Source organism: Halyomorpha halys, unplaced genomic scaffold (genome assembly GCF_000696795.3).
Source record: "Halyomorpha halys isolate HHAL.00 unplaced genomic scaffold, Hhal_1.1 Scaffold878.1, whole genome shotgun sequence".
In the NCBI taxonomy this organism is placed as follows: Eukaryota; Metazoa; Arthropoda; class Insecta; order Hemiptera; family Pentatomidae; genus Halyomorpha; species Halyomorpha halys.
Window position 1 is genome coordinate 98,167 of NW_027116610.1, and position 14,315 is coordinate 112,481.

Genomic DNA, 14,315 nt, shown 5'->3' on the forward strand with positions numbered 1-14,315 from the left:
TAGACTGAGCAATGCTAACCCGCTACTAAATCGGACTGTTTTATTTTATTTATTTATTTTTTTCCCCGTATACCTATTAATCGTTATTTCCTGACTGTTGCTTTGACAAAGTTGACTAAAAATTAATACAATCGATCAAAAATTCAACAGCCAAACGAACATACCACTTAATCCATACACCAAAGTTATTGTTAGAATGTATAGAATGTGAAACACATCGTAGTTAATTAAATTATTTGGGTTTTGTGAAAATCCATATTTCTTCTATTGCTTAGAAGCAGAGAATACTTTATATTGAGAAATAATTTAATGACTCAAATTGAATTAAAAAAAAAAAAAAAAACTGAAATTAAGTTCAATGTATAAATTGTATAAGTAATTTAGATTATATATTTCTGGAGAGCATGGGGTACTATAATTGTACAAAAGGCTCCGTAAAGAAATTAAAAAACTTATACAAATTAAAAAAAAAATTCAGACAATAAACCAATGCCCAAATATTCACGTTTGTTCCAGCTGTAATAAATTGAAATGCTTATAAACTATAAAAAGAGATGAAGTGATGTAAATTAAAGAATTTCAATGTTCTTATTGAGGCAGCTTGAGAATTGTTGTTGAAGAGCACTAAGAGGAACATTAGCTAAGAATTGTCATTTGTATTTTTCGGAACATCAGGTCCCTGGTTAAGATTTGATTTGGTTGAGTTCAAATACAAAATGAAAATGTTATAAGAAAATAGTCAGGAAGGAGTATTTACAGAAAGGAGTTAATAAAGAAAACTGTCATATGAATTTAGCGTGTAATCTGGCCATATTCGAGACCAGAAGACGAACCTGACACAGCAGTTCATTGAGGCGTGGTGCCGTTTTGGCTTATTCAGTAATATGTCTGAGCTAGAAAATACGACTCTAAAAATAATATGTGATCTAAGGTGGTTTAAGTAATCCAAAATATTCAAAAGTCAGTTTTTATATACAAAAATACAAATATTCAAGGTTGATAAAATGCCGCCAAATCATGTTAGTTAAATGGTCCTGCAACACATTTCTAATTTATCTGGGATGAAATGTGTAAAGCCTGCAATTATCATTTGTTTAGGTATAACTTTGGTCGCTCGTGGCTGGCAAACTTTGGAAATCATAAGCTTCCAATATAATACTTTGGAAATCAAACTTTTAATTTTTGGCTTTGTGTTATTTGTAACATTTTTATTTGATTAAGTTTTTGTTGTTATTATTACGCTCTGCCTGACCATTTATGATATACAGTGGAAATGAGGAAAATTATCAGGAAGTAGCAAATATACTCTAACCATGGTCAAGTTTTCATTCAGTGGGACCGTCACGAAATAAAAATTATCTCTTCCTTCCCCAGGTCGGAGTCAAACCGGATCTGCTGTAGTTCCCAGGTTGCTAATTTAATTTGATATTGTATTTTATTGTTATAATTAGAAAAAACAAAACCCCTTCTCCAACTGGAGGCCCTTCTTGCGATAAGACAGAGACATTTGCCATAAGTAACTTTATACTGCTATTGACAAGTAATATAATTCACATTACTGTGTACTAGGGCTGAGTCGGTGTTGATTTAGAGCTTATTAGATATATGACTTGAAACATCCGTTGTTACGAAATCATATGAAAATCAGTACTGACGCTGGTGTCTTGTCTTACCTCCTCCTGTCCCCTTAAAATATATTAAACTATAACGTGTTGAGTTTAAACTATAGAGTGTTGACCAATAAGAATATTGGTTTAATAGTGAAATTGGTTAAAGTTTTTATTTACGTGGTAGTTTCGATAAATTTTAAAATATTACATTGGAAGTGTAATTGTAATATGCTACTGTGGCTACCCATTCTCAAATCAGTGACGCAAGAAAAACACTTACGAGCGACTGAGAATAGTTCCCAGGTCTATTATGTCCCTAAATTCGCTCTATGAGATCGACCTCTACTCCGCTCGTAGACAATGAGGAAGTTGTTCGGCACGCGAACGCCTTGCGCCCAGCGATTGTGCACAACGAGGTAACAGGCCAGCCTGATCGTAGCAATCACTGATCTGGGTCATTGTGAACCTAAAGGATATGAAAGACGCACTTCTTGGAGGAAGTGCGTCTGAATTACCGGTGTTTACGTGTCAGGAAGCTCAATTTCAGCTTATATTAAAAGGGTTTATCTTTCTATTACATAAAATATTTGTAAAAAATCAATTCAATTAACAGTTATTTAACTGTTAATGAGACAGAGATAGCCAAGCACTTTTCGGTGTCTGACAAACCAGGTTTATATCCTTGTTAAAAATACTAAGGTTTCTTTGTAAATTCGTCGAAATTTTTGAGTGTTCAAATTTAAAATAATTTATACTACACAATAAATTAGGCTGTTAAAGCATAGTGTTGACCTCGAGCTCCTACTTATTTTATTTGATTATGTGGTGTTGCAGGACCGATTTTTTATTATTTTTTTCTTACTTAATTACCCGTTGTTTATAAATACAAAAATTAAATAAATCAAATAAAATACTTACTGAAAATAGTGCAAAATCATTTGAAATTTGCAAATAAATTATAGAAAAATGCTCTTATATGAGCATGCATACAATAATATATTTTTTTCTTTGGAGTGAATTCATATTTTTATCATAATCAGCCATTTTTAAGCTGACATGGCAACTGTTTAGTTCATCATTTTTTTCTGATAATTACAGTTGTGAGATAATCTATAGTCTTGAGTGAGAAAAAAGGTATTGCAAACAATCATGTCGAAAGAATTTCAAGAGTATACAACGCATTAAAATATATGTTGTACACTTATAATATCTGAGCTCAACCTAATTGAAAATATTTGTTGGAAATTCTCTATTTAGAAAATATTAAACACTTTCACTAATTTTCAGAGATAAAAGGACTGTAAATCTGAGGTAGGAATGTTTTGATTATTCTCCTGGAACTGAATTTGATTTTGGGCACAGCTTTGATTACACATAAGAAACTGAGAAAGATCTAAAAAAGATGTCGAAACCTTGAAAATCTTGGGTCACATATATGGATATACTGAACAATGAGAAAAAAAACCTCTAAGTACAGAACATAACAAAATTAAGTACGATTTCAATATGTTTCTAAATTAAACTTGACTAAACATCTATCTCGAGTTTATTTAGTTTTACTATGACCATGTCTATTTTTTTTATTTATTTTTTATTTTTATTTTGATGACTAACTATTAACGACAATATAAGAAGACTCGATAGCACAATACTCGTGCTCGTCTCCTTGCATTCTGCTTTTTTCTATTATTATTTCTTTTTCACTAATAGTGCAATTGAAACCTAAACATTACTGTTAGTTTTTTGGTGTTTTTATGTATATTTTTACCTCCTCTGTGACCACTACAGACGAAATAATTCCGAATTAAACGGAATATTCATAAAAGGAAAGTTTTTTAATTTGTTTATTTTTAACTTCCTGCATTTTCGTTACTTATTTTTGCATCAGGTGTTGTTTTTTTAGAATGATATACTACATTATGTGTATTATATGTATTATAATTATTTATTTCCTTTAAAAAGTAACTTAATTAATTTGTATTTTTTTTTTGTGCACGCTTAATGCAAGAAACTATTTCGCATGCTCTTATTTGTTTAGAGATATTTTAAATAGAGTAATTCCGAAAGAAATTGGCGTACATTTTGGTAATTTACATAAATCTATTATATCCAAAGGAAAAAAAAGATTAACTCCTGAATTTCAATCTTTTTCTATTTGGAACCTAAAGTTTTCCTAAAGATCCCAACATTTAAAATAAGGAACTACAGTAACAAACATTTTTTATTGCGTATTGAGCTGCATCAATTCTTTTTAACTATTTTCAACTAAAATGCTTCATTTGTATCTAATGAATTGAAGTGAGATTGAGGAATGTTGCACTTTGTATAAATTGTACCGTAGACTGAGATGTTATTTTTTGATATCTCTGCTAGCTTTAGAACAGTCTGTTCGAAGGCAGCAGTAGAAAACGTAATCACAGTTTATGGGGTTTACATGCTATCTTTGGAGTACGCCTAAATCAAAACTTTTTGCAAATCAGCGGTACGGGGGTTCATTTATAACAAATTTTAGTCATTCGTGTCTCAAATTAAGTTTAAATGATCCAAATTGAAATATTTAGTTTGTGCCCAACATATTAAACTCTAAAGAGAGACTATATATTGATCTGAAACCAATCTTTCAATTAATTTTGCATAGTGCATTAGAAAATATTCCTTAAATTATTATTGCAGTTATTTTATGTTAGGGGAAAAAAAAATTATTTTCTTATAAAAAGTAAATTACAGATACAAAAACCATGTTCAATTCAGTGGAATCTTTTCTACCTAATTTAATTTTTATGGTAAATAGATTGCCTTCATGTGCTATTCATTAGTTAAACCATTACGTCAAAACTTTGTACGTTATGTATCATCCCTTAAATCCCTTTACTGCTTGAAAATCTAGTTTCCAACAAAATAAAATTGAATATAGATGTGATTTATAAATGTAGATGTTTGCAAGAACCACAATATCAAATCTTACCAAGATTCTGAGTTGGATTTGAATAAACTTTTTATCCAGATTAATTTGAAAACTAATTTCGGCCAGATTTTCAAACCTTCATCAGGGCATCTGGAGGTCTCAAGGTCCCAATAAATAAATTTTACTTATTTATGTTTTTCATAGACTGCACCCTCTACCATCTCCCCCTCATATATAATTCAGAGTCAATTATGAACTGATCATTTTGAAAAAAATTCTGGAGATGAAGATAATATACCGAAATGTACACTTTAGTGTAATTGTTTATGTACTAAAATATATATGAAGGAAGTCTGCTTGCAAAAATAATTATATTATGTCGAAAGGGACTCCTGATAAAACCGAAAAAAAAATTCAATATCTTATATAACGTAGTATAACTTATTAAAGGTTTTTTCTATTGTGGAAGTCTAAAGATGAGTTGTTGCTTTCCGTAAAAGTCACTTATTATTATATCGCACATAATATGGTAAAAGATTAAATTATTTAAAGGAAGAGAGTCCATTTTGCCCTAACCAGTTATAAATTGTTTTTGGGACTTAAGGAAATAAAGAAATTCAGTTACTCAATGATCATATTTCATGTAAAAAACATTTGAGAAAATATAATGCCTGATAAATATTGAGGTCTATAGTCAGTGCTTACTGGACAAATATCGATTTGTCCATCGAAAGAATGTTGATGACGCTTTAACTATGACGTCATAGTTCTGATGATGCCACACTAGTTAGAACCGCCCGATCTGTTTACAGCATCTCTCCCCTGCGGTATTTTTAAGCAGTTGCCAGGGAGAGGCACCGTTTCCCCGCCAAATATAATGCCAAGGACGGATTTTGGGGGTATTTTTAGTTACGAAGTGTTGCTGATTCCTCGCTAGATGGCAGGCATTGAAAAATAGGATTGTTTGCTGAATCAAACTTAGTTTAAGCTCTGGCAAAGTGTCTATGAGCTGGGCACTTTTCAACCGTTCTGATTTCAGTAGCTAATGCCAGAATGATTTCCATCAATCTCATCACCAGGTCCACAAAGGAACAATGCCAAAGTATTTGAAGAAGGAAATTTCCGTCGTAAGAATAAATCCTCTGTTAATCTTGAACTATAATAAACCACAAGTACATATTAGACGGCTAACTACGAATTTATCTTGATTTACAATCTACTATCCATTTTTGAAAACGACGAGACTATTTCTAAATTTATAAGATAAACGCTCTGAGCTCCCAAGTCCGTTCAAAAAAGCACTTTAGATAGCTACAACAGCAAACGAATGGTCCAGAAAATGTTTTATACTTGCTTATTGTGTTCGAGTGTGGCAGATTTTATTACTTTCAATAAACGTTTTTATACTTATAGAATAATATTTTATTCTATTCCAAACAGTCCTAAAATATACATTTTTTTTTTCATTTTCAATTATTCATACTCACACCATCATCTGAGTTCATAATCTTTCATACAATTAAATTTTTAATTATTTTCAAAGTCGGATGTCTTTGTCCTGTTATTAATTGGTAGGTATGTACGCAATTTATTTTAAAATTCTTGCAATGTTTATTCGTCGTATAAAAAAATATTTAAGATGTAAATGTCAATATAGGCATATTCCAAAACGGCTGGCAAAAGCAATGTATTATGTTGACGAATATACACAGCCTATTGTATAATGTACATATTCCACATTGTGAAAATGTAATTAAAATTTATTGTGAATCAATTTGTCTAAAAGATAATACATTCGTCTAAATAACAATATTTTTTGATATCGTTTTATAATCAAAATAATGATAGTTTTATTATTATTTTTTTCATCACTACTGAAGGTAAGGAAGCTTTAAATTCAAAAAGAAAAAAGAAAAGATTTTCTCAATGTAAATGGAGACTTTTTTTTTTAATGGATTGACAATATTTTAATTTTCTGTCCCAAGAAATGTAATGTAGAGAAATGAACTGTTTACTCGCATCCTTAATTGGCCCAAGAAGGTAGATTTGTTATGCGCCATATTGAAGCTTGATAAATGAAAAAGGTTTTTTTGTAATATGGCGTAATTACAACTTAGCTGTTGAAAAGTAAGCTGCTTCAAATGTCGAAAAATTTTAAGAAATATTAAATTTTAATTTTGATACCTCTTACATTTTTGTAAGGTGGCTTTAAACTAGATTTTTCTGAGAATAAACACCGATAAAAACTTAATACACAAAATTTGATTTTTATCCAATACTGTAGAGAATCAGACTATGGGTCAATTGTACTTTTTTGTTCCTCTTTACGTATAGTATCTGCTCCGACAATATGACCACTCCTTTTTGGGGCACCCTGTATATTCAAGTAATGGAAGATTATTCATTAAAAAATCATGTTGATCATGTTTAATTAATTGTAAGTAGTGGTCAGCGAGGTAGTCAAGAGAAGTACATATATAGCCGAAAAACAAATCATTAATAATCAACGTAAAAAAGAAAAGGAAACGTAGCAAACTAAAGAATACTAAGCAATAACGAGTTCAGTAATTAGTGATAATTACAGATGTACAAATGAAGTAATGAATTGTGAAATAATAATTATTAGAAATAGTAATACATATGGACAAAGTTAAGGAACGAAATTAGTAACATGGCTACTAATAAATTTGGTTTTGGTTCATTCGTGTATCTTTCTTGATTGCTACCTGGATCATCTTCCTACAATTAATAAGTAAATAATAAAAACGATGAATTTGTGGTGAAAATAATGGGCTTAAATAATAAGTTTCTTTATTTCGTCTGACAAAGCGATGAATTGTTACTGAGAAAACTATAAGCTACAAGTATGAATCATCAGTAAAAAAGAAAAAAAAAAAGTACTGCTTCAGAAAACAAATTTCATGAATAATTATTGCACTAATTCATGACTTCAGATCACCCACAACGAATCTTACGTAATCGGTTTGATGTTTCTCGTGCTAGACAATATTTCTTTTACATCACGGTGAATTCAGTTCTTTAGATTGAATTTCTTTCTAGATTGAATTTGAATATTTTCTGATACAAAATATTAAAATATTGTACTGCAGCTCTGACCAATGCACATGAAAACACAATACATGGTAAGCCCATTTCAGGAAGTGCCTTCTTAAATGATATTTCTAATTTAACCTCCGTAGTTATAATTAAACAGAACCAACGCGACCTCAACGGGGTTGACTAATTCATCTTCGAAGACAGTTGGAATGCCTTTAGCTAAACTTCAAAGTCAAAATTAGCCCCGATCTCGCCACGATAACTTTCCACGCATATATGAACTATCTACAGAATATCAACAACTCATGCGTCAGTGAGATACAAGTATAAAAAATTTTCAGCTGCATAATATTTTGTAATACTTTTATTTAATTTTATCGTCAGACTTATTTTAAATATGGACTCATATTATGTTATCATTGCATTATTTTGAAAGGGAATTTATTTTTGCAATAATTCTAAAGAATGTAGGTAGCTCATAGCTTTTTTGATGCATTGCAAAATCACGGTACAGAATATTACCTCATCAATAAAAACTACATATCAGAACTGGGGCAAAAAATATTTAATTACTAAGTTGAAATACTGCATTTAAAACATCAAATATTTAATTTTTTTTATCGCAGAAAAAGTATTACAAATACAAAATATTAGAAGTAGGAGAAAAGTTTATTTACATTTTATATCATGTTAAGGAAAGAATACTAAAACGTTTTTTAAATTAAACTTTTTGCGTGGAATATTTGCTGCGGGGCTATAAAAATTGAGGATTATGTAAGGATAATAATATGGATTTACGTCTCTAGGGTTTCTAGTGAACTGAAATTTTTTTTTTTGGTATTTTAAATAATAGCATTGTATCATTTTGCATTTTTGTATCGATCAGTGATTAAATATGTTTTTTTCTTCACAAGGAGATACAGTTTATTTAAAATAGGAACAGTTTTGATTTTTAAGCCACCTTATTCGTAACTAAGTTATTATGGGTCTATTAATGTAATTATTATTTCAAAAATATCATTTTACCAAGAATAGTATCAACCTGAAAATAGTATCATATAACATATAATAAAATGTAAATAAATCAGTAAGTGAAGCTGATGTAACCGCTATAAGGAATTTCACATATTTAGTTTCACTTTTCTTTACATCCACTCCTTTGTGTATAGTTTCATTGATAAAGGGAAATTCCATTCTTATATATCCATCACTTCCTTAATCCTCAGCATGACAGGTATATTTATTTGTCTTATATTTTTATGTTCAGATCTAATTTATTATTATTACAATTTTGTTAGGTCATATAATCCAGTTTTTATAAATAAATAAATACTGTAATATTTAATAAATATTATATATTAAATGTATAATTTTATATGAATATATATTTGATATAATATATAGACAAATATTTGTAATTTGTCGCAATACGGGCGCCATTTAAAATATGAAATACATTATTTATGTATGTAATGTAAGAATGTAAAGACATTCTTCGTGTCGCTTGATGATGCTTTAATAATATCAAGTTTTTTTTTATTACAGCCTTTAATTACATTTTAATTAACGATGTCATGTATTAATAACTGTAGCCTAATTGATACCCTGTCCATCAGAAGACTAATGGCTATGACTTCACGCTAAGAGAAGCCAAACACACGTGTCAAAGCATCACCATTGTATACTATTTTGTGCGTTATTTTAGCTTCAACAGGAGAGCAGAAACAGCGAAATTACTCTAGAATCTGGATAAGTGAGAACACGATGTAAATATAACCGCCATATTTCTGTGATGGACATTGGTTAAAATATTAAAATGGAAAGAAGGGAATTGAAAGTGACAGGCTCAATCTAGGAGATTTTTGGGAATCAACAACTAACTCAACCTTATCCATTTAATTCCAACATCTTTCCAATTTTCAGTGTGTAACCTAAACGACAATGTTCACTTTTAACAATGGACAAGTATCATTTACAACTGGTGGAATAACATACCTTATATTTCCATACTTGAGGCATCTCAAGTCTTATAGAAGATTTTCATTTCTTATATTTATTTAAGAATAATATTTTAACTTTTAATCCATACATTCGATACTTACATCAAGTTTAAATTTGTTTACTTTCACTTGCTTACATATTAAATGTACTCTAAGGGTTAGTATTCTGATTATGAAAAATTTCAATTCCGACATTTCAACCGAAATACACGTTTAGAGGTGCCGTGACTCCAAATAGCCTATTCTCTCTGTCACAAATAACCAATTGTAGCAAAACAAGCTCTGTGTTTTTTAATAAGTCTTTTGATTAGCCTAGCACAAAAACGAAAATTTCTAGGATGCTGAAATTATGTACATAAGATAAGTATATGCCGATGATGTCGCGGAAGCTTTCTCAGTAAACTTGAGATACGGAAAGCGTCAGTTTATCTTGATTGATATCATCGCACCTTTTTGGTCATTCTCTCAAAAATGTTGCTGAAGATTTCGATCAAACTCGTTATATCAATGTAAAACTCAAATGGTTTATAATAGTTAAGGTTAGGTCTTATCCTCATTGAAATAATCTGACAGAGCTTAAATGCCAAAATTTAAAAATTGTTTCCTCTGAAGTTTCTTTAATTTTTTTTTCATTGGAATTAATTGATCAATCTCTCATTGTTAGAATTAATTAAAAAAATTCAAACCTTATCTAGTTCCACCCATCCCTACAGCCCATCTAGAAGGTTGAAACGGCAGTGGCCAAGAGACTTATTAAAATAAAAATGGACAATTGGAGTTCTGGCAATGGTCAGATTCTCCACTCAAGTTGAGTGTTTGCGGGTTTAGCGCACTTGCTCAATCTCCACTGACTCACTACCAGTGATGCGGCGAGAAGGATGCGCTGGGATCTTCTGAGCTCTGCTCTACCCCTCACACGTGGGGATAGAGTGGGCTCAGGGATCCTCAGGTCGATTGTGTCTATATTGTATATTATAGTGTAAATGTGACTAGAGACTATATTATTTTATCATTATCATATTTTTATTTATTTTTCATACAGATAGTTTGATTATGTTCATTTTGTTTATTCTTCTGTTTGTATATATTTTAAGAGAGTTTTTTTTATTTTTTTTTTATTTATTTATTTTATTTTAGTATGTATGAGATCATTCATCACCATTACCTATTGCCTACAACTGTGATGATGTGATCCCTTACCTTGATTTTTTAATTTTTCAACAGAAAAAATTAATGCTATACGCCCAAATGTTCTGACCAATCTGTCCAGGTTCACCAAAATGACCGTCTCAGTTGGATTTCATCAGTTGATTTTATAATTGAATAAAAAATTGTATAACCACAAAGAATCTTACATTATTTTAAACGATGAATTCAAATCTATCAAGAAAATTTCTACGTCAGTTTACAATACAAGAGCCAGTATACTGAAGCTTTATGGATGAGGTATTTGAATCATATCGCACATGGGGTCGAGAAAGGCTGTAGTTGAAATGTTATTCCCTGTCAATATGGTAGTGCTTATAAACGTTCTATCTGGTTCTTCATCGGAATGTTGGAAAAAACTTGGCTATTGAACATGGATGATGACGTCGTCACTTCTTAGTGATTTGATGACCACAGTTGGTCGAGAAATGTCATAGTCTTTACCAAATACTGAACCCAACATTCAATTATTATTGATTAATAACAGATGTTGGAATTTATTTTTCCTTTATATTGTTAAAAAACGTAGATGAAAACTTGAAAATGTAGAGCTTAAATCAGCGCTGTTGTTGGCGACTTTCTTAGCTCAAAAGTTACACGTAATGAAAGTTAAATAATGCCAATAACTCCTCTTTCAATAACCAATAAAATTATCTATTAATCGATAGTACTATCTGGGACAGTCATACTTCCTAATCTGTGAGGATTGGATATAGTATTCGATAAGCATTATCTATAGCGAGCTTATCGTGTATCAAGTCAAATGTAGCTGATGTGAAAATGTTTAAGTTATAATTCTTATTACGCTTTCGTGCACTCACTATATTTTGATTAAATAGTTTTTTTCGTAATTAGTAGCCAAAAAAAGTCTAACAGACAGTTCAATAATTATTTTATATTTTTTTGTAAAATTTACCAATAGATCTGCTACGAGTTGTACAAATCACTGTTTCAAGACCACAGACCCTACTAGAGAACACACTAGAAATGTTTTTTAAAAATTAGTTGAGAAATTGTTTTCTAAAATTAAGGTTGTATTGATTTCTCTTAGTTTCAGGATCGCCCATAAATGAAAGTAAAAATAAAAATGGTTACCAAGTCGAAGTGACTGTATCTTTTCTGGCAATGTCCCATTAAGATAATTTTTTTTTCAAAGGTTTTAGATTCTAAGCCATCAAATATAATTTTATAATATATATACATTTTGAGTTATGCGCAAATAAAATTTATTTTTCGTTATAAAATATACCCTTCTTATTGCCTCTGATTCCCTATTTTAGAGCTTTGAATACATGAGGCAGGTCTTGTAAACAGTTTTGCACTAAACGTTTTTTTTCAAAAAATGCGCAGTGTGCTGGATTTGGTATATCTCCAGTTAAAAAGCCATACATATAAAAAAAAAATTCTACCAATCTGTTCAAGTGATGATAGATGCAGAGACGTAGAGAGTAATGATCTAAAATCCGTTTTGATATTGAATGTGCAAAAACCTTGTTAAAATTTTTACTTCATTAAAATATTTGCCATACGCGTAGTGGTTGTGAATTAACAAAAAAGGAGGAAATCGATTGTAGCGAATAAAACTCATTTAATTCCTATACATCATACAATTGTGAACGAAAAAGTAATATAAAAATAAATAAACAGAAAGTATAAATCTTGCAAGCATTTGATTCACCAAGGTCTAATGTGGTACAAAATGGCAGTATTTTTAGATCAGTCTTTTTGGTCTCCCACTCAAAACTATTAGTAGACTCTTCTAAAAAGACACGCCAATCCGAGATTTCTTTATTTTCTGTTCCCGTCTCATGTTCTTTAAAACGCATTAGTTTTTACAACTACGTTTTATCTAATTTTAGTCAAGGACTTTTGTAATGTTTCATACCGGGATCTAAAATATTAAGTAGTTATTTTTTTTATGATAGCTTGAAATTCTTTATTTTTCGAATTTATTTCTGAAACGTTGCCATAAAAATTATTTAAAAAAGCAATCTAGAAAGATATAACCATCATTTTGTTTAGTAATTTTCCTTTACCTTATTTATTTTTTTAATTTTATAGTAGTGCGTGACTTTGAAAATTTACTTAACATTGTAACTGCTGTAATAATAGTTATTGTACTAATTAAATATGCAAGCATCGCTGTAGTTAGCTAGTATAATAAGCTCTGATTTGCTAATGGTAAGTAATTCAAACTTATGTGTGATGTAGATCTCTGGTTAGTAAAAAAATAATTATTAGTAACTTAGAAATAGAAAATGGTAGTGCTTATCATTATGCATTCATTTATTGTAATTATAGTACTCATAATTAACTCATCAATAGTTTATTTTTCTGTCTTACTAGAGCATTAGAGTTTTAAATAACAATTTCAGTAAGATTTTTTTTCTCCTTCAGTTATTCATCAGATTCTTTAATATTTTGGATTTTGAATGAAAACTGTTTATTTATTATTTTTTCCAAATCAACAAAATTAAAGCTAGTTTAAAGGGTTTTTTAAAATCAAATTGTAGGCGCTGTCAGACTGTTTCAATGATTATAAGACCTAGCTGATATTAAAAAAAAAAAAATAATTCTACATTGTCAAACGGATATTAATAAAAATCGATATAGACTTTTTGAGAAAATCGTAAAAATGGTTCGCTTTTGCATAATTTTAACAGTCACATACCCGTCTTATATTAGTAATTTCAGTTTCCTACAACTTTTCGTTTTTGAGCTCTTCACACACCTATTTTACGAGACGAAGTTCTTTGGACGGAGGGGGGGGGGGAGGGGGTTCCAAACTTGTTCTCCCGTCAAAAACTTGAATTTGAAATTTTTCACACGGTCGCAATTCATTTCCCTTACTATTTATTCTAACTATAGGTAAATAAAAGTGAAAAACAGAACAATACAATTAACCAAAATATTATATAATTCACAAAATTTTACAATTCACATTTTTAAATGTTTTCAAAAACCATTTTCATTTTTCAATAGCACAAACTGTGTAAAGTTTTCAGTATTAATTATAAAATTTATTACAATATGCCTAATCCCATTGAAAAATTTATACTTCTTTTTTCGCCCCATAGCAAAATTAAAGTTTTATAAAAAACATTTATTAAATTAAAATTAGATATGTATAAATTATTCACCACAAAAATTAACATTTAGATACATCATATCGTGACCATAATTCAAAAAATGCATAACCCTTTTTTTTATTTCAAGTAAAGTTTTGAGTGAACCTTGAAGTTGAATGCATTTATTATCTGTTGATAGTTAGTAATCCAAAAAAGTGTAACTTAACAGTAACTCTCTAGCAAACTTCAAGATTCAATCAGAACTTTAATTAAAATAAGAACTTAAGTCAGAAGATTTTGGAATTAAGATCGCGACTTAGTGTTTACAAAATAACCACCTAAAACTGGAAAAGAAATATAAAATTATTATTATTACTTACATAAGGGTGTGAATTTTATTTCATTCATATTATAGTAATTAATTTTCTTAGCTAATAAGCAATATCAGTTTAAATTAAAAAAGTATATA

At 29.8% G+C, this 14,315-nt stretch overlaps 1 protein-coding gene across 7 annotated transcripts in view; it reads left to right on the forward strand.

Annotated features, from left to right (window-relative positions):
• Positions 1-14,315, forward strand: part of LOC106686805 (proton-coupled amino acid transporter-like protein pathetic) — a 125,536-nt gene that overhangs the window by 67,794 nt on the left and 43,427 nt on the right. The gene's annotated exons all lie outside the window — the stretch shown is intronic.